Raw genomic sequence first — 24,546 nt, 5'->3', positions numbered from 1 at the left:
GTCTTGTTGATACTGTTGTGTTTTTTTTATAAGGGATCCTAATCTCTTACCACTCCCTCTTGTCCCATATAGACCCCAAAACCTTTTTTCTAACATTCACAGTCTGGCAGAGTTTCTTAAGGTATGAGATGACTAACATTACTGTGCTGGCAAGACATACTGCCAGTCAAAAGCAAATACTCAGAGCAGCTCCATTTGGACCAATGTACAATTTCCATCAGGCAATTAGGATGAAGGGGTAAAAAAATACCTACTATTACTTTATTAAGGCCTGAGAGTTGTAGGAACCCCCGGCTTTACCAATTCTCCTTTTCAAATCTTCCAAGGCCTTTCAGAAAGACCTGGGTTCAAACCCAGGACATACCACTTACTGGCCAAATGGCTTTAGGAAAGTCACTGACTTCGCTAGGCCTCCATGTCATCATCTGAACAATGAGAACAACTTCTGTCTTAAAGGATGACTGTGAGGATCTGCAAAGAAAACGTGTGGGTTACGTGGTGGTGCCCACGCTCACAGGGCTGTGTAACTGGAGGCTGGCACCGAGCCGGCACTGAGTTCGCACAAGCTGGCACCGCTGGACTCACCCCAACAGCCCCGATGGATGGGCAGGCTTTATTACCCCCATTGCAGACAGGAGGAAAACAAAGAGCAAAGCAGAAAAATGTCTTGCCAGTGGTCACCGGTCTGTAAACAGTACCAAATGGCTTCTAATAGAGCAACGCGCAGCACCTCTCGTCCAAAGCGGCAAAACCATAGCCCATTCTCTCCCTCACACGGCCTCATAAAATTGTTTAAGAAGAAACCAGCCATTAGCAGCACTCAGATTCGTGGCCATTTCCCTATGGAGCTAATGACCTGCCAGACCCTGCTGCTGTCTCTCCCAGGGCTCTCGCCCCAGCCGCTCTGGCTGTGCCGCCTGACTTCATCCGGCTCCTTAAGCGGCCTCTGCATCCTCCCACACATGTGCAGTGGACAAACAAAGGCACCAGCCTCCACCACGACCAGCTCCTGACATTTGTGAGATGCACTCAGAAGTTCCTGGAGGCTTTGGGGAAAAATCTCAGGTTGCCAGACAGTGCAGGTCTGCTCAGGATTCAAAGGACAAACGTGCTGGTCTGAATCCTGGGTAATGACCAGGCTGTGGGGGGCAGCCTCCCTGCTCACGTGCACCTGTGGGGCTGGGCAGCGAGAGAAAGCATTTCTGAGATGACAGCTGAGGAAGGGGGACCCTCTGGTGAGGACAAAGGCTGGGAAAAGCAGGCAGAAGGCAGAGCAGACTGAACCAGGTAGAGCCAGGCTTCCTGAGGAGTGAGAGGAACAGGAGAGGACAGGAGGTGACCCAGGGCAGCAGAGGCCAAGTCCTCCAGGGCATAGCAGGGCCTCTGTGAAAAGCTTTATTCTAAGAGCGGCACAAGGCACTACAGGGCTTGGCACAGGGAAGCACAGGTATCACAAAGCTCCCTCTGGCTGGTCAGCCGGAAGGAAAGGGAGTCCCTGGAGCAGCCCAGGGAAGGGGGCCGATCAGTGGGGAGGCAGGATGGAGTTATGTTCTGAGGGTACAACCAGCAGGCCCTAGGGACACTGGGCATGGCAAGTGAGGGGAGGGGAGGTAAAGATGAGCCCAAGGTCTGGAGCCTGAGCCACTGCATGGGTGGTGATCCGGGCTCATGACGGGAGAGGGAAGGGGCATGGGGAGAGCAGATTCGGGAAAGAACATGCAGTGCTGCTCTGTTCACACCTATCCCCGTGTGAGGATGCCTATTAGAAATTGCCATGGAAATATCAAGGAGGCAGCTGGATAAATGAGCCAGGAGCTCGGTCTGGGCTGCAGATCTATATTTGGAAGTCATCATCGGCTGGACTAGGTGAGGGCTCTATGGGCAAGGTGGAGAGAGAAAGGGCCCAGGACTGAGCCCGAGGCACCCTGACAGCTACAGGCCAGGCAGGGGAGGTGCGAGCAAAGGGACAAGTGAAGAAGACAGACAAAGAGAACCAAGACAGTCAAGGTCACTGCTGAGAAGATAATTAAGATGAAAATGAAGTAGCAGCTACCGAATTTGGTGAGTGGAGACCAACCGCCTTGAGTAACTCCGGGGGAGTGAGAGGCGAGGCTCAGACAGGACCGCCAGAGCGTGGCTGCAAACTGCTTGTTACTAGTCCGGGGAGGCAGAGGGGATTGTGCCAGCATGTACGTGAGCACACTGCTTCCTTCACCGGGGAGTTCTGCCGTGGAACACGCTCAGGGCACGGCTGATTTACTGCCTGGTGCAAGCTCCTTCATCTTTCGGCAACTTGTGGTAAACGGTTTGCAGGCCAGCACTCCACAGAGCACTGGGACAGACAGCCAATCTGAAGCTCCGTGGAAGAGCATGTGTGGCCAAAAGGATTTTTCTTTCTTTAAATAATGAGAGAAACCAGAGGATGTTTGCGGGGTCTAATAGAATGGGAGAAAACCTGACGCTGAAAAAAGACGGGGTATCTGTAGGAACGAGGTGAGAACTCAGATGGACAGACCTGCCTTTGAGAGGCAAAGGCACACCTTCCAATTCAACGGGAGGGAAGGCGGGGCCGGTGGGGTGGCTCACCACGGTGGTGGTGGGAACAAGTTTCTCGACAAAACCGGAGAGGGCTTCGGCGTGAAGCCTGGGGAGTCGGGAGGCAGCCCTGAGGAAAGAGAAGCCACCAAGTAATCATCTTGGAGGGTAGGAAAGCAATGTGGCAGAGAAACACCTGTCCTGCCGTCCTCCCTGCCCATGCTTGCCTCCCCCTGAGCGGTGAGGATGGCGTCACCACGCACTCTGACCTCACCTGCACCAGGTGGCCTCCCAGCCAGGGCAGCTCGCACAGCCTCTGCCGGGACCTCTGAATGGTGGCTTGCCTCAGAAAGCAGCTGGGACAACTGGCCTCTATTTCAAGAATCTAACAAACATGAAGGGACCCTGAAGTTGGACAGTCACGCAGATGCAGGCACTGGGAAGTCAGGTGGGAGACGAGAGGCCGAGAGAGGAGACTGATCTTTCCTGTCCAGGCCCTGCAAGGCCCAGCCCTACACGTCCTGTCCTGATCCGTCTGTCATACGAACGCCTCTCTTGACGTGAGCTGGCTCCAGTGGATCTCTGCACTTTACACTGAGAAGAGCCCTGGCTAAAACGACTGTTCTGGTTTTACGGTAAGGAATCCCAAGGCCTTGCAGCTGTCACAGAAGTAGGGGGTGGCAGGGTCAAAAGTCAAACGCACATCTGCCTGACTCCAGAAACCCAAACAGTCCCATCTTCCCAACCAGCCCACACATCTTCCAGCCCTTTACCCTCTCTGTGGGCCCTTCGTTGCTCCCCAGCCCCTGGCAGAGGAGAAATAAAAAATGAAGCTCACATGGCTCGTTTAGCTTCTTCCTAGCAAGCAGCTCAGGCAGGACGGAAGCTGACGCCACCGGCTAAGTTCCAGCTTTACGACTGCCACTGCCTCTGGCTCCCCTCATCAGGGAGATGGAAACTTCACAAATGCCTCAGTTCCACTGGTTCCAACAGCCCCTACCCCCACCAACATGAGCCCATGGCAACAGGTCAGCACCGGAACATTCCACCTGGTCCCCAGCGTGCCTGGGCAGGAGAGTGGAAAGCAGAGAAAAAGGAAGGGAGGACACATTTTGTAACACAGAATTTTTTAAGTTTATGAATTTTCTCTGATTATAACTTTTCAGTCTTTTCCTAGCATATGTGTATACAGATATCCATGTATACACACATGCTGATTAAGTTCTTTATATGTAATTGTATAATCTCCAATTTAGAGATTATAATGTGTATGTAGGGTGTTGGATCCTATTAGGGAAACAGCCAGGAGGAGCAGTAGGAACACAGGTTTGAAACCAGGTTTGAGGGGCCGGTGTGATAGCTCATGCCTGTAATCTTAGCACTCTGGGAGGCCAAGGCGGGAGGATCGTTTGGGCTCAGGAGTTCGAGACCAGCCCGAGCAAGGGTAAGACCCCATCTCTACTGAAAAATAGAAAGAAATTAGCTAGACAACTAAAAATATATAGAAAAAATTAGCCGGGTGTAGTGGCATGCGCGCCTGTAGTCCCAGCTACTCGGGAGGCTGAGGCAGGAGGATTGCTTGAGCCCAGGAGCTTGAGGTTGCTGTGAGCTAGGCTGACGCCACGGCACTCTAGCCCTGGCAACAGAGCGAGACTGTGTCTCAAAGAAAAACCCAAAAAAAAAAAACAAAAAAACCTAGGTTTGAACCTCAGCTCTGCCATGTCTGATTATACGACCTCAGGCAAGGTCCCAAATCATGTCCTGACTCTCCTCCTCTGTAAAATGGGTAAGAAAACCTGCTTTGCAGATTTACTGAAAAACAAGAAAGAATGGATCATCTGAAGTACCTAGTGCAGGAACAGGCCATCCCAGATGCTCAATAAATGGCACACAGCAACCTGCTATCCAGGGAGCTTGTCAATGGAGGTGCACATGAAGCTGGGAAACACCAGGGAATTCTACCCCTTTTTGGAGGGGACACCACATAACCCATGGGTGATGGAATCAATCCCCCGGTTTTTTCTCTTTCCCGAGTTACCAACTGGCTATTGGGCAGGTTTGTTCAAAAGTTTGAAGGGAGAAGCCTGGCTCAGGCTACCGAGGGAGGCTCAGGATTATGAAGATCATCCCTGGCTCCCTCCTGCGACACCCGCTGACCCCGTGCTGCTCAGCGTGGCAGCTGTGAGCCACGTGCGGCTGCTGAGCACTTGGAATGTGGCTGGGATCCACGTGGGCTATGCTGTGGTACAAGACACACAGGAGATTCTGAAGACCTAACACCAAAAGAAAGAATGTAAAATATCTCATTAAAGGTTTTTTATACTAATTACATGTTAAAATGGTAATATTTTGAATATGTTGGGTTAGATAAAATATATTAAGATTAATATCACCTGTTTACTGATTTCATGTGGCTATTAGAAAAGTCTTAAACTCCATCAGTGGTTTGCAATACATTTTTACTGGACAGCGCTGTGCTGGCCCCATGCAATACGGAGCACATCCCACCCTGCTGTAAGCACATCACAGGCTCAACCCACAATGCTGAGAACCCCCGGGCTTCACAACCCAGCCCCGTTTGTGCTCCCCGGCTTCTTCCCACTCCACGTGACCCTCTGCTACCAACTGCCACACCTCCCTGCAGGCTCACACCTCTGTGCCTTTGCTGACGAGGACCTCTGCCGGCATGCCCTCTCCCCTCACGCCATCCACCTGCCGCGGTCTCTCCGAGCCGTGTTCAACCCTCGAGCACGGTCTCCACCAGCTTCTCTCCGCAGAAGCAACAGCGGTGCCCTCAGCGCTGTCTGAGGACGCGGGTTGAGCCTTTACTGCAGCACGGCCTGGCGGCCACTGCCTCTCTAGCTGGCCTCGGACACCCCGCTTCTCTGGGACTGCAAATCTGTCTTGCTGGTAATGCTACCCCCCATGACGCCTTTCACATAACAGGTGCTCAAGAAACATCTGCTGGACTGAATATCAAAGCTGGAATATTTTAAGACAAGCAGTTCATCTTAAGCAACTAACCCTAGAGTTAGAACAGAAAATTCTGTAATAAATAACTAGCTAGCTACCATTTATAAATACTTATTTCAGTCTCACCACAGTCATACAAGATTGGTATTTCTACCCCCACTTTACACAATGAAACTGAGATTCAGACATGTACGATAATTTGCCTAAGGTCAAAGGTTACAGAGAACCAGCACAGTCTCAGCTCCATTGAAAACCCTTAATAAAAACACTCATTAAATATCTGATGAATGAACAAATGAATGAGGATTTGAGCCCAGAGCTGATTCCAAAGTCCACCCACCCTCTCTGACCCCACAGTGCGTCCCAACCACCCAACAAGCAGCAACAGCAGCTGCCGCTTCCTGGATGCTCACTTCCTGTCAGGCTTCTGCACTAAAGCCCCACCCCCACCCCCACCCCCGCCCCCCACGCAGGCCTCCTGGCAGCCTTCATCCCACCTTGCAGACAAGGGACCTGAGGCTCAGAGCAGGCCTGGGGCGGTCAGCAAGGCGACACTGCCACTGGAATTCCAGCCCCGCTCTGTCTGGCTCAGAAGTGCTCCCCCATTGCACACAGCGGCTTCCAGGGCCTGGGCCGTCCCCTACAGAGCACAGGACCGATGGGACACAGATCAACAGTCTGTGTCTGGTTCCTGCCCCTCAGCTCCGGAGGCTGAGGACACAGGGAGGGGTGTGGGAGGGAACACAGGCCCTCTGGGCTTGTCTCGCTGGCAGCAGACAAAGTCTGCTCTCACAGTCAAGCTAGCCAGACTCCTGGAAGCTACCGCTGCATGAGCGCCCCGGGCTGGGCAGTGGGGTTGAAAGATGCGCCACATCCTGCTTAAATTCCCAGCAGAGGGCCAGGCTGCTCCGAAGGCCCCCAGGAGAAATGCAACTCTCTCTACCCTTCCCTGTACTGCCCAGGGCCAAAAGCACTAGGGAAGCCAAGGATGTCACAGACTGCTAGAGGGGTGCCCACCGAGTACAGCTTGCCCCGACCTGAGTCCACGCTAAGTCGCTGTGACTGTGCCACTACCTCCCACCGCACACTCCGCGCAAGCTCAGAACCAGGCTCAGGCGGCTCACTGCTGCCCTGTTCCCAACCTCTTCTCCTTTGCTAAAGCGCCAAAGCTCTCCTGTCTTCAGAACAGACAGCCGAAGGTGCTACCTAAGGAAAGGACTGCATTTTTCTCCTCAAGAATGCAAATGAATAAACAACATATGAGAAGAGCGTGTGCGGGGAGCACTCTTCCCTCTGCTCTTACAGCTGTGTCGTTATAACATGAAGCATTAGAAAGGCCAAACTGCTTTACGCTACGAGCCCGGGGAAGCTGCCCCGGGTTCAGGGAGACATAAATTCCACACTTGAGAACAGCAGCTCTGTGGTTGATCAAGTGCGCTCGCTTCATTTTATGTCCCTGGTATTTAGCCATAATGGGCCTGTGATCACTTCACTCCAGCCTGCCGCAGAGTGGGGGTGGGGGCAGGGGTGGGCAGGCTGCCAGGCGAGTCGTGCAAGACGGGGCTCCTGGCACCCGCTGAGCACCTGCTGATGACATAAGCATCTTCCTGAGAACGTATACATGAACAAACAGTGACAGCCACACAGGTGCCGGCTCTACTGCCCCTGCTGCTGACGGGGGTCAGGGAAGCTCCAGACCTGAAGGCCAGTGGGGGGGCAGAGGAGGGGGGCTAGTGGGAATCTGAGCTATAGACCAATAGAAGCAGACACACAGAGACACGCACACACACACACCCCCCGCCAAAGGCAGAAGGAAGAAGAAAATATGTAATTTGGCAGCAGCAGTATCAGCTGCTCCTAAATAAAAATCCAGGAACACAAAAGAACATTTGGGTGGGCTGCTGAATAACACAGGCATGAAAAGCCAGGACTCTCAACAAATTAGATAAGTAACACTTCTTTGGCACACTGGAGTTTACAAAGTGCTTTCCTGCGCACTGCTCGTTTCGTTCTCCCAGTGACTCTGCGTGTCATGTATTGTCCTTTCTTTACAAGAAAAAGCAGCACACAGAGCAATTAAGCACATATTAGGGTTTCAGTCCCATTCTGGCAAGTAACTTAACCTCTTAGACCTCCAATTATGCTATTGTCAAACAGGGATAAAAATACCTATGTGCCAGGGAACAGTGTTGAGGATGCAGCTATGAACAACACAGGCGAAAATGTTGCTCTTAGGTAACAAAGTTGTCTTCATTCACAAGGAAGGAGGGGAGACAGGCAACGAATAGATGAGCAGAGCACGTGTCAGAAGATGCTATGTATCATGGAGAGAATAAAGGCCGGAGGCACGGAGGCTGCAAATTTAGAGTGACTGATGGGGAAGGCTTCAACACAAAGTGACACTGGAGCAGACTCGGAGAAAGCAAGGAAGGGACTGTGCCGATTCTGGGCAGGGCAGGGCAGGGAGCGTGCAAAGGCCCCCGGGTGGGCATCCCTGGCGCACGTGAGAAGCAAGACGGCGGCCAGCGAGGCTGGAGAGAGCGAGGGAGCGCTGAGAGGTCAGAGTGGGAGCAGCAGAGGGCAGGAGGGGACCACCGAGGATGCTGCTGACATTTTAAAAGAACTCTGTATGGACAACTGACCGCAGGGGGCAAGGGCTGAGGCAAAGGCATCAGCGAAGAGGCTCATGAATTACTCAGGTGAGACCTGGTGGCTGGCCCAGGCAGAGGCAGATGTGGTGAAAAGTGGTCGGATGCTGAGTGCACCTCGAACGTAGAGGCACACAATTTACCCACAGATTGGAAACAGTGTGGAAAAGGAAAACGGACTAAAGACTCTTTGGCCTGAGCAACCGGGAAGAATAGAGTTGCCACTTGAGGAGGTGGGAAGAGGCGAGGGGGGTGCCTGGGGGTGTGGGGAGAGCAGGAGTCTGACATCCTACCCGACATCCCTAGCAGAGCCAGGAGCAGGCGCCTGGACAGGGACAGCGCAGGGACAGCTGTGCTGGAGGCAGGACCGTGGGGCTGTGAGTACAGAGAAGGGGCCTGAGGACCCAGCCCAGGTGCGATCCCAGGTCTAGGCCTTGGGACGTGGTGTCAGGAGGACACTGGAGACTACAGAGACTGGGGTCAGGAAGGAAACCAAGAAGAGCGTGGAGTCTTAGAAGCCAAGTGAACAAAGTGTACTGAAGGAAGGAGCTGACGGTTTGGTTTGGCCACATGCAGGTCCTCAGCGACTCGGATAGCAGCTGTGGTGGAGAGGGGGCAGGGGCAAGATTTGAGTGCGTCCGAGAGGGGATGGGAGCAGGGACACGGCAGGCAGTGGGCAGGAGGATCTCCAAGATGTTGCAGTAAACGAGAGCGCAGAGAAGACTCGGAGGCAGGGTGCCTGGGCTGAAATCCCAGTTCTGTCCCGTATCAGCCTGTGACCTCAGGCAGGTTACCTGATCCTTCTGTGCCTTGGATTTCTCACCTGAAAAATGGGGCTAATAATCATACCTAGTGAACAGATACGAGAGAAAGCGCCTGGTACATTATGTAAAATGCAAGCATTAGCTATCATCACCATTACCATTATAGGGAATAATGACAAAATAACTATGTATGAAAAAATAACTACAGGAAGAAAAGCATCAGCTCAGGAGGCAGGAGCAGGGGAGATGCTGGAAGTCTGAAGAAAGAGAAGACATGAAAGAGCTGCCCAGGAGGGGCCGCGCGGGTGAGAGGGTGGCAGTGCAACAGCTGGCAGCACAGGCCACCTGCAGTTAGAGCTACCTATCTGAAGAGAGGCCAGTCAGGGTGGAACCAGGTACAGGTGCAGAAGCAGCAGGGACTAGATTTAAACAGGACTGGGTTTTCGTCAGGCCAGTATGACAAAGTGAGAGAAAGACAACATGAGGATCACATGAGATCGCAAAGGAAAAGCGCTTGGCTTACCTTGCATCTGCAATCCGACCGTTGTGCAAAGAGTTTAAGTGGCCTGTCCAAGGAATTTCCCCTCTCTCCACACCTGCCCCCCGCCACCCCCACCCCTAACACAGTGAGTGTAGGACCAGAAAATACTGCTGGATTCTCAAGTCTGCACTTTCCACCAAGCCACGTCCCTCCCTTTTCAGTCTAAGTTATTGTCACATTTCTCAGGCCAAGTAGTGAGACTATTTCTAGGCTCGGAGCTGTCTGGAGACGGAAGCAGCCCACATGTGCACAGGCTGGTCCTCGTATGTTCCTTCCAAGAACCTGCAGCAAAGGAGCCTCTTCCAGCCTTGAGGAAACACTGCCTTTCCAGGACCTGCCCTAAGACTGCACAAAGCTCCCCAGATGCTCACAGCCAACTCCGCTCCCTGAAGGTGGAGCGAGGAAAGAAGGAAGCAGAGCTTTTGCACGGATCTTGTTACTTAGCCCTGGACAGCAGGCGCTGCCCTTCTTTATAAAGGAATTAGAGTTAAATCAGTAGCAATCAGCAACCTCACATGCAGCAACTTTGTTTTTAACTAGCTGACCTGAAGCAAATTCAACTACGGAAAAGACAAAAACGACAACTAAATAAAGAAGTAACTTGAAATCCGTCTAAGAGGGTCCAAAACAACGGCTTTTGAAATGGCTATGATGCACAGAAAGAAATATAACAGCGGCACACACAACACAAACTGAAATCAAAGTTTTACAAGTATGTATCGTTATACATTCTGATATCTTCTTTTATTTCATTAAAAAAAAATGCTGGTTGCGATCCACAAAAGAGATTTCACAATCAATGAGTTGTGACCCGCAGTTGAAAACCAGTGGACTAAGGAGACCTACCAGCGAGGGCTGCCTCTCATGGACACTGAATACATTTAATGGGTAAATCACGGGCCCAGGCGAGGTGTGGAAACACCAGCTCCAGAGGTCTGCCCATCAAATGTGCGTAGGCTGCATGCTGAAGAACTGCTAGGTTTAGCTGTGGCTCCAAGAGAACCTGAACCAATGGGCAGAGGTTACAGGGAGACAGACTGCGTGGCCTTTGGGGCAGGGAGCTCTCCATCTCCAGGAGAAACCAGGCAAAGCCTGGAAGACAAACGGGATGCTGTAAAAAGGATTCGGGAATCAGATTAAAAAGACAGACCCAAGAGTCACCGAAGTCTCCTTCCACTCTGGCAGTCTTCTCTACCTTGATAAATGGGCTGTTATAAGAATGAAATGGAAGTCATGTGTGTGAAAATGCTCAGAAAAGCTACAACCTCTTCTAAGTGCTGTCATTCCTTAAATGGCAATTCTTTATCCAAACCTGTAGGTTTCCTCAACTTCATTTGCTATTCAATTAGGTATTTTAAGACAGCAGGTACTAAAAGTAAGCATCACTAATTTATCACTTCCTTAATGACAGCTCAACTCTATGACAGCTCAAGACTAAGACGAGGTTGGGGAAGAATTCCTGAAAGCAGGCAAGCCAGTAAATTGTGAGCACAGGGTTTTTTTTAACACATTAACTGCCGTGTGAGTTGTATTTAACTCACACTAGTATTGAGCCCGGGGCTTCGTGAAGCAAAACCCTGCAGTTGGTTTGTGAAAATCTTCCTTGTTGATATTGTTACAACTAATATTGGCAATTTAATTCTGAAAACCTGGATTGCATTGCATACAGTTCACACACAGAAAACAATAAAAAAATAACAATTTTTTCTTTAAATTAGAAAGGATCATTTTGTTTTGGAAGTTTTATTCTATTTTTGTAATAAAACAGCGTGGCCCCAGGGAAAAAAATTTTTTTTCTAGCATGGCAGTCAATGTGTTAAAAGGCAGTGCTCCTCTTACTTTTCCAACCGAAATATGCAGAGGCAACTGAATGCCCATCCCTGGAGGCCAGGTCTGGGGCACAGCCAGCACGAGAATAAAATTCCCTTTGTCTCCTCTGTTATCTTAAAATGTCAAGTGATCGGGTGTAACATTTGCCTTTCTGTGGCTCTCACTGATCCCTGACAACATCCCCACGCTGCCCGCTCTGCTGCATCCCAGGCCCCCATCTTAGAGGGAAGAAATGAGTCTTTTGCTATTTGTATAACTTTATGGAACAAGGGCAATTTTGTTATAGGCACAGATCTCACAGTGGTGAAGTCAGGGCTTTTAGGGTGTCCACTGTACCCATTAAGTAATTTCTCATCACCCACTCCCTTCTGACCCCCCACCTCGGAGTCTCCACTGTCCGTCACTCCACACTCTTTGTCCATAAGTACACATTATTTAGCTCCCACTTCTCAGTGAGAACATGTGTCACTTGAGCTGATGGCCTCCAGTTCCATCCATGTTGCTGCGTAAGACATGATTTCATTCTTTTTCATGGCTGAATAGTGTTCCATAAACAGTACAGAGATTTCTCGAGAAACTACAAATAGAACTGTCGTTCAAGAAATGAGTTTTGAGGTTATGTAACTTGCCCAGGACCACAAAGCGAGTAAGTAGGGGAACAGGGTCCAGCCCAGGCAGTCTGGTTCCACAGCCTGCTCTTTACGAAGCCATGCTGAATTCTCCTCCAACAAATACCATATTTGTTTTAATATTTTTAAATGTTACTTCCTCCAAGTCTTTGGGTAAGACATGACCCTCGAGGAAGACGCAGCACACTTGCCCTGTGGCCTGGCCCCCACGCTGGCACGCTATGGAACTGGAGAAACGAACTTTGCCAGAACTCGCCAGCCTGTCCGCACGTGTCCGAGGCCGGGCGTGGGCTGACAGCCCCTTCTTTCCTAGATGCATAGCAGCCCTCACGTTCTTCTAGCACGAACTTCATTAACAATCAAGTACCACAAGCACCAGTTGTTTATAGCATCTTTAAAATGAAAAATTCATCCTTAAGCTGAATTATAGTAAGTTAATTACAGAGCCTGGCTGATGGCAGACATATCGAGAGAGAAAGAGTGAGGGACTGACTGAATTTACCAAACAGGAACAGCCACAGCACACACCAAAGACTGCACGTCTGAACCCCTTCCTCCAATAAAGAAACTGGGGGCTACCCCACCCGGGGGGGTCGGTGTTAGAGGCGGGTAAGCTCTGTCATCCATTCATTTATTCAACAAACACTTGCTGAGCACCCAAGAGCTGAAGACTAACCATGCACAGATTCATTCACTCACTCACCAAATCATTCAGACTTTCCCAACGCACCTACCACATGCCGCACACTGATTAACTGTTGGGAACACACAGATTCATTAGCTGACTGGTCCACCTGAGCATTCACTGATTCACCAAATATAAGGCAACCTCAACGTGCTACGTACTGTCCTGGCGGCAGGGAAAGAATAATGAAAACAAAGTTCCAAGTCTCATGGAACTCACATTCTAATTGAGGGAGACAGACAATAAACAAACGTGTAGGACATCAAGGAGCAAAGTGCTATGAAGACAAAGCAGCATCAGCTGACAGGTGGAGGCCGTGTTGTAACAGAGAGCGTGACAAGGGACAGCCCCTCTGATTAGAGAACAGAGGCCTGAAGGAAAGGTAGGAGCAAGCCCCGAGAGGAACCCAGGGAAGAGGGTGCCAGGGAGGGAGCAGGGAGGGCCCAGGCCAGGAGGCAGGAGGGGCCGACAGGATCCGAGGGGCAGCAGGTGGCCAGGGCGCGCGGGAGGAAGAGCAGAGGAGCTGAGACATCCGTCCAGAGGGACTCTGCAAACCCACCCCGAACGCCTACAGCCCATCACCTGCGCTTCACTGCGGGCCTTTTATTCCTGACAAAATTCAAATATTCTGCAAAACATAGGCAGGAAGCTAAGCTGCTATCAAATATTTACACAGTGGTGTGTCAACATTCCCTAGAGTCTCCTAAAAGTTGATTTTGGGTAGGGGAAGGAGAACGACCCCATTAGACAATGAACTTAAACTGCTGAAGTTGTGTTTGTCACTAACAAAGTGATAAAAATTTGTTCTTTAATTTAGATGCCCTCTTTTTTGCTAAACCTTACGCTGACTTACCAAACTGAGCAGTCCATGAGGGTGGTTTGGGCAAAGGCTTCAGAACATGAAGGCTTTCGAGCACTGAAAACAAAGTACACTGATCTTGCCACTGGCCCACGGGCAGGCTCCAGGGTTCTCCAGGTCAGCCGTGGTCACGTCAGGTCTGGCCTCGGTCCACTCAGACAACCGTGGGGCCACAGTGGACCAAAGCAAACCCAGCCGGCTAAGTAAGGGAGAGCTCTCCAGGTCACCTTCCCCTCGCTGCCCCCTCGCTGCGCCCGCCCTGCTTCTGGTTAGTCGCTTCCTGGGGGCTGATTATCCTCCTTCTGTACTGACTCTAGAACCCAACCCTCAAATAAAGGCTGCACAGACACCGCACACACACCGCGCCGGCGTGTTCTCCCCACCATTGCTGAGACCTCACCCACATGCCTTCCTGCCTCCAGTTTCCCGGGTCCTCAACCTCCAGGGAGAATAGTTTCACAGAAACCAAGGTCTGATCTTAACCCTCCAACTAAAAAGCCTCGTGGTTCCCCACTGCCAACAAAACACGGTGTGGACATGACCTGGCCTCCAGCCCCTCCATGTACTGAGCCCAATCCCATCCCCTCCCATCACGCCACGTGCCGCAGCTCTGTCTGTCTGCACGTGTGCCTGCCTCTGAGCCTCCGTCTGCTTTACGGACTTGCTGAATGATACAAGCCTGCTCCTCTCATCAGTGTTACCCAAGCCACAAGTCTGGGGGTCTCCTAGACCTGCCCTTCTCTGTCGTTCTCTACGTCACACTGTTCTTCCTTATCCTAAACATCTCTCAAACAGAACCCCCCTTCTCCGTCCCCCAGCCCTCATCTTCATGAGGATTTCTCCAACTGCCTCCTAAACTGTGTTTCCCTGCCTTCACTGTGCATTTTCTCAAGCCCCAAGTAATGCAAACATTTCTAAACCTTCCTAAAAGCCCTGCCCGTGGAGGCAGGACAAAGGATGCCACGCTTGCCCATCCCACACATTTTCCTCTTCCCAGCAAAGAATAAAGTGGTAATAATAACAGTGAAGAATCACGTAGAAGCAAATGTGGGAGAAAGATACATCTTCTTTAGCAAAAGGGTACGGATGATGACACATCTAAACCTCATACCTGTTCTAAAGTCTAGTTATCAGAACTCTTAAGCCAAAAAACATTCCTGGCATAAATATGCATCTCTCCATAGTGCATAGTGAACCAACCAAATCATGGCAATCTAGTTATGGTAACCATGTTAGCCAAGTTAACAGTAATTGATAGGCTGGGCGCGGTGGCTCACGCCTGTAATCCTAGCACTCTGGGAGGCCGAGACGGGTGGATCACTCAAGGTCAGGAGTTCGAGACCAGCCTGAGCAAGAGCAAGACCCCCGTCTCTACTAAAATAGAAAGAAATTATATGGACAACTAAAAATATATATATAGAAAAATTAGCCGGGCATAGTGGCGCATGCCTGTAGTCCCAGCTACTCAGGAGGCTGAGGCAGGAGGATCGCTTGAGCCCAGGAGTTTGAGGTTGCTGTGAGCTAGGCTGACGCCACGGCACTCACTCTTGCCTGGGCAACAAAGTGAGACTCTGTCTCAAAAAAAAAAAAACAAAAAAAAAACCACTAATTGATAATTATACATCTAGATTCCCAGCAACTAAAAATTGCCACGAATTCAAGACCTCACTGATGTGGCACTGTCAGAGTGCTGTTTCCAAGGCTGGCAGGAACTCCAGCCGCCTGAGTGTGACCACTGCTGAGGGGGCTATGCAGCCAGCCTCTACACAATAGAGTCGTCCAGAAACCCCAGCAGGGCACTAACTTAACACCAGTCGCAGTTCAGTAACTTAACATCTTTTTACTTATCAGTAGCTAGCCTGTAGTCACACCTAAAATTCGGGAGTCTGTGGAATTTTCAGTCTCACACTTACAAGAATAAAAGGACTGGCACATCTGAATCAGATCACTACCTTTCAGAAGCCTTAGGTGTGCAGACCATGCCTACGGAATCCCTATTCTGAAAGACAAATCTGATTCAGTGACTCCCTAGTGTAAAATTCTACCATGGCGTTCCGCTGCCTTTAGAATAAAATCCAAACCCCTTGGCTCGACTTGGTCCCCAAGGAAGGCCTTGCATGATCTGGCTCCTGCCCAGCTTTTAGCCTTCACCTCCCCCCTCCAGCCCCCCATGCCCTTCATTACAGGGCCACAGCGACCCTCCTTGTGGTTCTCTGGCATGCCATGCTCTTGCTCACCTCTGGCCCTTCATCTAAGAGTTGTCTGAAACGCCCTTTTGCACACCTCTTTTCTCCCAACCATTCCTTCGGCTTGGCAAAGAAATGCCGAGCACTTGGGGTCTCTTCCAAGACCCTCCTCAAGTGTCACAGGACTTTCTACTCCCCAAGGTGAGTGACAGCCTGTCTCTGTGCTCCCATGACAATCTTTGCTGCAACTCATCAGGGGATCCACCAAACTGGTACCTTAAAACATCTCAAACTCAAGATCATAGAAAAATTATCTTAATTTGAGGCTACAGTGCACCAAAAATCTAGCTGGAATTTCAGTGTTCCCATTAATTACCTGGAAAGGAGGGCCTGAGGAGAAGGGACTGTCACAACTAAGATGAAATTCAGGTGTGTGCCTTCCCCCACCCCACCACCACAGAAGTAAAGCTCAAGGGCAAGAAAAGCAAAACAATAGGCTTCAGGATAGGAGCATGTGTTTAAAAAGGAAAGCTCTATACTAATAAGGAGCTTTGTTTCTTCTTCCCCTGTAGAAAATCAGTCTTTTCTTGTACCAGCCTAGAACCAAGTTCCATTCATGATTTCCTGAGCTAAAATGCTGTTGTACATTTTTATGTCAAAATATTTGGGAGGGAGGACTACTTGGAGAGTGGCAGGGGGTATTGCAATTTTATTGGCTATTAATTTATTAAGGTTCTAAATAAGATAGTGCTCTACCCTCTGTGTTCCAGAAGTTGATATTCTGAGGTTTGGAGGAACAAATCACTCCCTATTTCATTTCCCAGAATACAAATCCATTCTAAGTATACCTTTGAGAACTTGACAGTTGCTTTATTGCATTTGGAAAATGGAAGTCATTGCAATCTTCCAAGAAAGTCAAGAAGGAAGGGGAAAAGTATCTCACATGCTACAACAAAGTGACACCAACAACACTGTGGACTCTCGGGCTAGATCTGGGTCCCAGATGGTACAGTCCCCTGTATGGGCCACGCTGGGCCTACGGGCTTTATCCAAGAGCAGGACAAGGTCACTGATGGGTTTCAAGCAAGCGAGTGAACTAATATAACATGAATTTGTAAAGATCACTCTGGGTCCAAAGTGATGCCGGAACTGGGGAGGGGGAAGCAGGGAAGGCAGTTAAAAGGTCCTGGCAGTCCCCTGGGCAAAGGATGGTGCTGGCTTGGACTTAAGAGGTGGACATGGGAGAGTGCAGTGGATGAATTCAAGATCTACTCTAAGAGAAGTATCATGAGGACTTGGTGATTTGGAGGAAGAGCAAGGTGAATAGTAATAGATGACTCCTCCATTTCTGGCTTGAAAGAGCTAACAGCTACATACCTTAATGAGAGAGGAAAGGAGAGGAGGTCTGGAAAGGGGCTATGGTTGAAGGAGGCCAAGAGCTAAAATCTGGACACATTAAGCTTGAGGTGCCCTTGAGATACCAAGTTTGCTAAGTTTGCTAACTGCTATAAAAGGGTATAAAGAGTGGGACAGAGCACAGAAGAAGTTGTAGGGCCAGCCTGATTGGTGACCCCTGCCCGTCCTCCTCTCATGGTGCTCAGAGGTCCTGCCATCGTGCCAGCTCAAGGTGGGACACAACCACATCAGGAGCTCACGGGACCAAACTCAGCCAGGACACAGGGAAGTTGCTTCTACGAGGATCCGCACTAATGCAGATCCAGCTTTGGGGCTAAAGACAACAACCACCTTAACAGAAAAATGATGTTTGTTTGCATCATGCCACAACTGGAGTAAAATGTGCAGCCTGATATTCTTCAATTACAAGCCTCATACTAGGTTTGCTGATTTCTTGCTACTGACCTTTTCAAGGATTCCCTGTAAAAGGGTGTTGGTGCCTGGTCTTGGGCCCTGGCACTTACACCATGGGGAGTCCCATCCTGTGTGGGGGATTCCAGGTCAGTCTCCCACAGGAAAATGTTAATCTAAGGTAGTACCAGATGCAGAGGAAGGTCTCACAACAAAAGACCAGAGAGGATGGCCTATTTTAGGAAAACAATGATTCACTGAACTCACATCCTGTTCTTAATATGCCTCCTTCTAGACTAGAACCTGGTTTCTTATTATGATGGGTCTATTTTCCAATTTCCCCATCAAAGCACAAATCAAAATGTCACTTGATAATCTGCTTTCTAATTAAAAGTTGAGCCATTTTTTAAAAATCACATTTAACTTAAATAATTCCACACGGCAATAAAGCACTGTGCTCTGCTGCCTGGATTGACAGAAACAATTTGCAATCATTTAAAAGAGGACGGAGGGAAAGAACGTTAGATACAGCTAGATTAAGTTGATCAAACTCCTGTTGGCGTCATCCAGCTTACTCAGAGTAAGACAATGCCGCATTAATGTAAACTGATTAAATTTCCTGTATTTAAATAAGCCATAACAACAATAAAACTTTCAAGACTGACTGGAAGGTCTCAGGAGGAAGGTATCTGCTTTTTCAAGAAAGCTGCCTGGCCCTGGGCATAGGGTCAGACTGCATTTCTCAGCAGGAGGCCAAGACTCTCCTCCCTGCAAGGAACACCGAGGGTGGGCAAGAGTCAGAGTCCCGGGCTGTCATGATGCCAGCAGTTTGCCACGGCTTCCAAAGGGAGGGACCAAGACGGTACAGGGAGGGCAAAACTGAGCTCCATTCACACTGGCTCATGACCTTAAGCAAGACGTTGAACTTCTGAGTTCATTTCCTGACTTTGAAAATGAGAAGCTACCATCTGCCCCTGCCTGCTTCCCAGGACTGGAGGGAGAAGAAAATCTGCTGCTGTGTACAGCCGCACCCTGCAAAAAAGCAGGAAAGCACTCTACAAATGTAACACTGCTGGTCACTGTTAGGGAGGAAGGGCTGGGACAAGTCTTTCAGGAGGATGGCAACCAACAAAACTGATAAAATTAATAAGAAACATCTTTGTTTTTGTGCAGTAAACAGTTTGAGAAAGGCAATCTGCTGACTTGTTCATTTCAAGCAGAAAGGTCTGGGGCAGTGAGGTGGGTTAAGAGACAGTTGTCCATGGGTTGAAGCAGCCTGGAGGATGGTGGGGAGGAGGGGGTCTGCGTTGCAGCAGACAGGAGGGGCAACAACCACAGTGAGACCAAACCCACCCCGGGCAACCCCCATTCAACACCAGCCCCAGAGGCAGACGCAGGCTGGGAGTTGTGCTCCCCTGGCCACCGGCTCACTGTGCTGCCTGTCACCTCCCTTCCCTACTCTGGATTATTGCTTTTAACATGAGCCCAAATCAAAAAGAAGAATCAGATACAAAAAGCTTTGCTGTTAGCTTCATTTCGCCAATAGCCAAAAAGCGAAGGACAACCAGAGAAGATTTTGTGCTCACAGAACACAGTCAATTCAGGAGAGATTCCTAGCACAGGCCTGCAAGGGAGGGAGGGGGACGTGCAAAGCAGACCCACAAAGGAGCTGACCTCGAGGGGGAAACGGCAGCCAACAAACATTCATGGGGCACCTCCTGTGTCCCAGCCGCAATTCAGATATGCCCTGAGGAGCTCACTGGGAAAAACACGCGGATAGGCAACTATCATGACGCATGGAGGCGGTGCCATGGCAGGCAGGGGTCACAGAGCAGCAGCCCCGGACCAGCCCCCAGAGAGAAGAACCGTGAGGAGGTCAGAGGAAGGGCACAGATGGTAACGAATGTCAGTAATCTCTCCCCAAACATGAGTTTCCCTTATAAGAGAATTTTTTTTACCTTTTCTTCAACTTCAAGAACTGTGTTTCAATAATTTCAGCAAACTGATTTCCAGTACAGGTGACTTGAGTTACTCCTGTTGAGAAATTAGAAGAAAAGGTATAATAGGCACTTCAAGGAGGAGGGGTTATCTCTCCAACAGACCCCTTTTTTGGGACAGCCCCCCCCCCACCCATCCTGAGAGGGTGATCACATGTCCCACCCTAAACTGACAGGCTCGGGGATAGACACTTGTCACTGTCAGCTGCTCTGCTCCAGAGAGAGCGAGCTAAATAGACAGACAGACACACACACACACACACACACAGACACACACACGATGAAAGATGAGCAGGACCAAGGAGCTCCTGAGTTTGAGGGGCTTCCCACACCTATTCCCAGCAGGGGGTCAAGCTTTGCTCCCTGCAGTCCTGAGATTCCTAGGACAACTTCTGCTAACCTACATGGCATGAGAGCACTTCTGTTCCCTGCAGCCAAAAATCACTGATTTAGAGATGAGAGATCCAGGGTTGGGATTAGAAAAAGAAACAAAAGTGGAGGGTGAAGGAACAGAGGCTTCTAAACTAAAGCCTTGGGAAAAATAAGACAAGAGAAAGTGACCTGGGTCTCTGACCTGCTGTCCCCATAGCAAAAGAGAGACATGTGAAGCGGGGAGTACAGCTGACAAGTAGCTCATAAACTCTCAGTGGCATTCAATGTTAAGATTAAGGGACAGATACTGGGTGGAAAGGGCTCTAATATGGGTATTATCCACAACAAAGCAAAATGAATAAAAATGTCATTGGAAATATAAAGGTGTGAGGCTCTGAAAAGTGTCAACAGCTGAGTAATAGTACAATGCCTATCATTATTGAGTACAGTTATCTCAGATAAATCTTAGTTTACAATGATGCCTCTTCTTTATTTTTTTGGTCTTAAATAATAAACATTTCTTATGAAGCTCAGTTGGGTGGCTTTTCTTCTGGTCTTGCCTGGTTTACATATGTGGCTATCGTCACCTGGTGGCTCAATTAGATGGTCTGAGATGACTTTGCTCACGTGTAAGTGATTAGTACTGGCTGCCTTTTTATTCTATTTAATGAATATAAACATTTTTTTTTTTCCTGAGAGCTTCAAAGATTTATGCCCAACCTCTATCCTTGCCATGTTTTTCCATTGGTTATGTTGGTTGATCAAGAACTCACCTACTAAAGGGAATCATGAACCTAGCCTCTTCTAACCTCCTCTACCAGGGAGCAATGATTTTGGTGAGGTTCACAGACTACCTAAAAGGACGGGGGAGGGTGGGGAGGCAGAACTGGAAAGGAGAAGGGAGTCGGTTCTTCAGGAGCCACGAATGCCAAGTTAAGGAGTCTGGACTTTATTTAAGCAGCGTTGAGAGTCAAGGTGACTTTAGTCTTGTCCATAATCTCTAAGAGATAATTATCATTTAGAAAACATACAGTTAAAATTGGGCTCCGGAAAGAAAATATGTCCTAAACCACAAAGACTAAAACGTCAGCTAGAAATTAAGTTGACAGCAGGCCATAACCTCTATCCTTGACAGGGTCCCTTGCTTGCTGCTACTGGCTCATTAGCTACAGCAGAGGTCCACAGGTTTTCCCTGGTTTCTGGGCTTCTGAGCAGCTTGGCACTCCAGGGGCTCACTGGAGCATCAGCCTTCACTCAGCAGGGTACGAACAACGACAGGGACAGCGGCTGGCCTGCAGAACAGACGAGGGGCAGCCCTCCTGTCTGCCCGCCCGGCTCCCGGCCTGCCTGTCGATTCCAGGCAGCAGAGATACCTGTTGCTCTAATCCAGCCCTACCACTTCCTCTCTGTAGGCCCCGGTTTCCTCATCCATAAGACAGGGGAGGGAGACTAGACCAGTGGTACTCACAGGGTGGTCTGCAAACCAGTGCATTCCTCCAGCCCTGCTGCCAGTTCATAACCAGGCAAGTACAGAAATTAAGAGTACGTCCTTAGAAGCTGTGATAGCAATATGATAGCCACTGCTACACAGTCAAGCACATGATCAGTGGAACTACTCCGAACAGGGCACAGACTGGTGTATGTATGAGTTTCCTGAGGCTGCTGCAACAAACTACCACAAACTGGAAGGCTTAAAACAGCAGAAATTTTTTCTCAGTTCCAAGAGTCAGAAGTCTGAAAAGAAGGGACGACCAATGCCATGCTCCCTCTGGAAGCTCTAGGGGAGAATCCGTCTCTTGCCCCTTCCAGCGTATGGTGGCTGTGGGCATTCCTTGGCTTGTGGCCACATCATTCCAATATCTGCCTCCATCTTCACATTGACTTCTCCTGTGGGTGTCAAATCTCCCTCTGCTTTTCTCTGGTAAGAACATTTGTGATGGCACCTAGGGCCTACCAAATAATCCAGGATGATCTCCTCAACTCAAGATCCTTATTTAATCTCATCTGCAAAACCCCTTTTTTCAATTAAGGCAGCATTTATAGGTCCCAGGGATTAGGACATAGTATGTCTTTGGGGCTACCATTTGGCCCACTACAACGGGCTTGGGTACTGCTGAATTCATGTGGGACTAGCTACACATGGTGTACACTGTACATTCACGTCAGTTACCCACCGAGGAAAAAACAACAATCACCTTGTGTTTCCAAATAGCCTGAGCAGCAGTGGACCAGATGACCTCTGATGTAATAGGTCCCTTTGAGCAGACACACCCTACACTCCTGCTCTTCCTCTACAGCCCAGAGGCCTGTGCTGGGCAGGACCAGACAGCAAACGGCACCCCCAGGAAAGGAAAGCAGGCTAGCAGGTGGCAGGGGTGCAAGGTGCAGCTGCAGACTGTTCCCTCGGCCCTTCCCAGAGCTGGTCTGCCAGCTCATCTGGCAGGCAGTGCAGGAGCTGCCCCCTCCCCACCCCATCCTCCTGTCCCTCACGTGGCTTTAGCGGTACCGTGATTAAACTGGTATGTTTTCTGTTCCAGTGTGTCTCCTTCATCCCATCAAATGATCAGAGTTTGAAATGTTCAAGTTTGAGGACAGAAGCAAAACTGTGTTATTGAAATCCCTGCACACCTAGCATTGCCCTGCTATTGACATATCCTCTCCCTCCACACTCCTCCCCTTAACCTTAAAAACACTCGTGAAGTTTCCAGGCTTCATAACAGAATGGAGAAGGTACTTGGATACTTGATAAGGTAAAGATTTCATTTTCAATGAAAGGTTTTCTTGCCTTGCCAGAATATGCCTTACTAAAGAAACCACAATATTTCGCATCTCCTTGCTGTTACATTTCAACCTTAAAGGCCAGACTCTGTCAAAATATCTAAGAATGTTTAAAAGGATAACACTCAATAATAGGTATGGCCATGGTAAAACAGGCACTTTCACCACTTAACTAGTGGTAGGAGTATAACAGGCATAGTCTTTCTGGGAAGCAATATAGCCAATTCTTATTAAGTGGCTTAAAATTGTACACAACCTCTGATGTTGCAATTCCATTTCCAGAACTCTACACTAGGGAATGAATCTGAAGTAGAAAAAACTTAATGCTCAATGATATCTATGGCAGTTACATATGAGATAAAAAATTGGAAAGAAACAGCCAACAAAAGGAAACAATTAGATAAATTATGGTAGATTCATAAAGAAAATCTTATGCAGCTATTAAAAAAGCATTTTGCAAAGAATTGTTAATAAAAATAACAACTACTATAACAGCAGCTAACCCTTACACAGGCCAGGCATTATCCTAAGCTTTTTAGGCATTTTATGTATATTAATCCTTTTAATCCTCATACCAACTCGAGGTAGGTACTGTCATTCCCATTTTACGTATCAGAAAGTGGAGGCACCAAGAGTTAACATACTTGCTCAAGGTCATCATGCTAGTAAAAGATAGCACTGGGATTTGAGCCCACACAGTCTAGCTCCAGGGTCCACGCTGTTAAACCCCGGGGGAGGCTGAATAATGGCCCCAAAGATGTCAGATCCTAACCCTGAGACCTGGAAACTTTACCTTACACGTAAAAAGGGTCTTTGCAGATGTGATTTAAGAATCTTGATGAAAGAGATATCCTTGAATATCTGGGTGGGACCTAAATGTAAGCGTCCTTGTAAGAGCGGTTGATTTCTCGCATACACATACACAAGTGATGTGAAAACCAAGGCAGATAATGGAGGGATGGAACCTCATGCCAAGGAATGCTAGCAGCCACTCAGCCACCAGAAGCCGGGAGGGCAAGGAACAGATTCTCTCCTGGAGCCCCCAAACAGAGCACAAACCTGCCTATACCCTTGATTTCAAACTTCTGGCCTCCAGAACAATGAAAAAATAAATTTCTGTTGTTTCAAGCCACTCAAGTTTGTGGAAATTTATTACAGCATAATAGGAAACTAATACAAGTCCCTATTCTGTGCAGCTCTCAACACAAGAAAAAGTATTCATATGTTACATGGAAAAAGTAGAAATCAAAATTTGTACACAATGATCTTAATTAGGCATACGAAAATACATGCAAATACAAAATATTTGTAGTGATTATCTCTGAATAGTACAATTATGAGTAATTTTTAGCATTATGCCTTTTGATATTTTCCCAAATTTCTACAATTAGTATGAATTATTTTTACAAAGAAAAGAAAGTTATTTTTTAATTAGCAATTCATGGTATTTCCGCAACTCTAACTCAATCAAAAAAGATTAGAAATCAAGAGGTCCAGGCCGGGCTTGGTGGCTCACGTCTGTAATCCTAGCACTCTGGGAGGCCGAGGCGGGTGGATCGCTTGAGGTCGGGAGTTTGAGACCAGCCTGAGCAAGAGCGAGACCCCGTCTCTACTAAAAATAGAAAGAAATTATCTGGCCAACTAAAAATATAAAAATTAGCCGGGCATGGTGGCGCATGCCTGTAGTCCCAGCTACTCGGGAGGCTGAGGCGGTAGGATCGCTTAAGCCCAGGAGTTTGAGGTTGCTGTGAGCTAGGCTGATGCCACGGCACTCACTCTAGCCAGGGCAACAAAGTGACACTCTGTCTCAAAAAAAAAAAAAAAAGAAATCAAGAGGTCCAAAACCCTGAGAACGTTCCTAATTCAATCTCAGAGCAACACTGGAAAAGGCAGCAACCCAGACGCATGCCATTCTCTCTCCTTAACCCTCAGTCTCTTGAAAG

At 48.8% G+C, this 24,546-nt stretch overlaps 1 long non-coding RNA gene across 2 annotated transcripts in view; it reads right to left on the bottom strand.

Moving 5' to 3' along the window:
• The window catches only part of LOC138383927 (uncharacterized), a 57,909-nt gene that overhangs the window by 2,550 nt on the left and 30,813 nt on the right, over nucleotides 1–24,546 (bottom strand). For both annotated transcript variants that reach the window (XR_011233666.1, XR_011233667.1), the window contains exon 2: nucleotides 19,415–19,490. This is a non-coding gene — a long non-coding RNA (uncharacterized lncRNA). The remainder of the gene's footprint in view (nucleotides 1–19,414; nucleotides 19,491–24,546) is intronic.

This window comes from Eulemur rufifrons, chromosome 6 (assembly GCF_041146395.1).
Source record: "Eulemur rufifrons isolate Redbay chromosome 6, OSU_ERuf_1, whole genome shotgun sequence".
Lineage (NCBI taxonomy): Eukaryota > Metazoa > Chordata > Mammalia > Primates > Lemuridae > Eulemur > Eulemur rufifrons.
Note: the sequence above shows the minus strand (reverse complement) of the source record. Positions and strands in the feature narration are given on the sequence as shown.